This window comes from Salvia miltiorrhiza, chromosome 2, assembly GCF_028751815.1.
Source record: "Salvia miltiorrhiza cultivar Shanhuang (shh) chromosome 2, IMPLAD_Smil_shh, whole genome shotgun sequence".
Classification (NCBI taxonomy): domain Eukaryota; kingdom Viridiplantae; phylum Streptophyta; class Magnoliopsida; order Lamiales; family Lamiaceae; genus Salvia; species Salvia miltiorrhiza.
In genome coordinates this window covers 1,497,498-1,500,189 of record NC_080388.1, presented here as the reverse complement: position 1 = coordinate 1,500,189, position 2,692 = coordinate 1,497,498, and the positions used below count along the sequence as shown (strand labels likewise).

General features: G+C 44.4%; 1 non-coding gene across 1 annotated transcript; it reads right to left on the bottom strand.

Annotated features, from left to right (window-relative positions):
• Window positions 1–327: 327 nt before the first annotated feature.
• LOC131013716 (small nucleolar RNA R71) lies at window positions 328–434 on the bottom strand. The gene has a single exon (XR_009097803.1). It is a non-coding gene; the product is annotated as a small nucleolar RNA R71 (small nucleolar RNA).
• Window positions 435–2,692: the final 2,258 nt, after the last annotated feature.

Here is a 2,692-nt window from a genome sequence, read left to right as displayed (position 1 = left end):
GTCCAACAAGGAGGAGTGAATGCCCCGAGAATCAACGCCACAAATTTTGAGCTCAAGCCGGCACTCATAAATATGGTACAACAAAACCAATTCGCCGGTCTTTCCCAAGATGACCCGAATGGACATCTTGGAAACTTCTTGGAGATATGCGGCACCATCAAGATGAATGGAGTCCCGGAGGATGCCATTCGACTTCGACTCTTCCCCTTTTCGCTAAGGGGCATGGCCAAGACATGGTACCAATCTTTAGAGGGTGGTTCTATCACTACATGGGAGAACATGGCTCAAAAGTTTCTCAACAAGTTCTACCCTCCGGGTAGAACCATGAAGATGAAGAAGGACATAGTCCAATTTCACCAATTTGATGGAGAATCCTTCTACGAAGCTTGGGAGAGATTCAAAGAGATGCTAAGGAAGTGCCCTAACCATGGTTTAGATCAAAACACAATCATTTGTGTATTCTACACCGGGTGTAGTGGTGAGATGCAAAGAGACATGAATGCATCGGCCAATGGAGCATTGTTGGAGAAAAGCCACGCGGAGGCCGCTCACATCATAGAGAACTTGGCCACCAATTGCCATCAATTCCCAACGGAGAGGATCATCTTGAAGAAGGTGGCGGCTACAACAAGCTCGGATCCGATAGCTCTTTTGACGGCTCAATTGACCGCCATGAATAGCAAGATTGATGCTATATCAATGTCAAGGGTAGAGCCCGTGGTTGAAGAACAAACTAGCTTCGAGGATGTGAACTACATCAACAACAACAACAACCGAGGCTATGCGAACTTCCGGCCCCAACAACAAGGTGGCTACCAAGGGCAAGGGCAATACACTCAAGGATTCCAACCTAACCGCCACCCTAACCTCTCCTATAGCAATCCAAACAATTTCTTGCAACCACCGCCCGGATTTGCGGTGAGCCATGGCATGATCAAGGAAGAGAAGAAGCTCAACCTTGAAGAAATATTGATGAAGTTCATGACCACGACTCAAGCTCACATGACAAGAACGGATGAGAAGTTAGAGGCTCAAGCCAAGCAATTGAAAATGCTTGAGATACAAGTGGGACAAATTGCCGAGTCTATAAACAATCAACACCAACAAGGGCAATTCCCAAGCAACACAATCGTGAATCCCAAGGAGCATTGCAAAGCCATTGCTCTAAGGAGTGGGACAACATATGAAGAGCCCAAGATGCCCGACGAAGAAGATAGAAGTGGTGTTGTGGTTGAAGTTGGAGATGGCAACCCTTCAAAGGAACAAGGAGATAGAGGAAAGAAGAAGGAGGTGTACGTGGCTCCACCACCTTATTGCCCACCAATCCCTTTTCCTCAAAGACATCAAAAGAAGAATGTGGAGAATGAATTCTCCAAGTTTCTTGAGATTTTTCGAAAGGTGCACATCAACATTCCACTTATTGAAGCTTTGAAACAAATGCCCTCCTATGCAAAGTTCCTAAAGGAGGTCATATCAAACAAGAGGAAGATGGGAGAGAATGAGACGGTCAATCTAACCGAAGAATGTAGTGCCGTTCTCCAAAGAAAAATCCCCACCAAGATCAAGGACCCCGGGAGCTTCACAATCCCTTGTGATATTGGGAATGATCGTTTTGGGAAAGCTTTGTGTGATTTGGGAGCAAGTATAAATTTGATGCCGCTCTCAATCTTCAACAAGCTAGAGATTGGCACCATCAAGCCAACCACAATTGCCCTTCAAATGGCGGATCGTTCCGTTTCTTATCCAAAGGGGATAGTAGAAGATGTCCTCGTGAAAGTCAACAATTTCATCTTTCCGGTGGACTTTGTTGTTTTGGACATGGTGGAAGACAAAGATGTACCTTTAATTCTTGGGCGCCCCTTCTTGGCAACGGGGAGAGCCCTCATTGATGTTGCTAAGGGCGAACTCACCCTTAGAGTGAATGAAGAGAGCTTCACATTTTCAATCCACAAGGCTCTCAAGTACAAGGAGGAAGAAGAAGAGAGGGTTGGTGAATGCAAGATGATGCAAGTGATAGAGTCTTGCATCAACATGGAGGAGTACCACATCTACAACAATCCAATGGACACTTGCCTCCTAAACCCTCTATTCTCTTTTGTTGATAATGATGAGTTTAATGCTTCTAACTTATTTATTGAGGCTAATGAAATGAACTTTGTGCAGAAAATTTCACAAGGAGAGGCATGTTTCTTGGACTTGAGAAATGGAGAGCCGAAAGATGAAGGAGTGGAGAAGAAGACTCCCAGCTTGGAGTTAAAACCTCTCCCCGAACACTTGAAATACGCCTTCCTTGGTGAGGATGAGGCGTATCCGGTAATTGTATCATCCTACCTTTCTCCTCATGAGCTTGATCAATTGCTAAATGTTTTGAGGAAGTATAGGTCCGCTATAGGATGGTCAATTTCCGATTTAAAAGGGATTAGCCCATCCATTTGCATGCATAGAATTTTGATGGAAGATGATTTTAAACCTAGGAGGCAAGGCCAAAGACGGTTAAACCCTATTATGCAAGAAGTAGTAAGAAAAGAAGTTCTCAAATTGCTAGATGCGGGAATTATTTTTGCTATTTCGGATAGTGAGTGGGTTAGTCCCACTCAAGTTGTTGCTAAAAAGGGGGGGATAACCGTCATAAAAGATGAGCATAATGAGCTAATTGCAACTAGGTTAGTAAATGGATGGAGGATGTGTATTG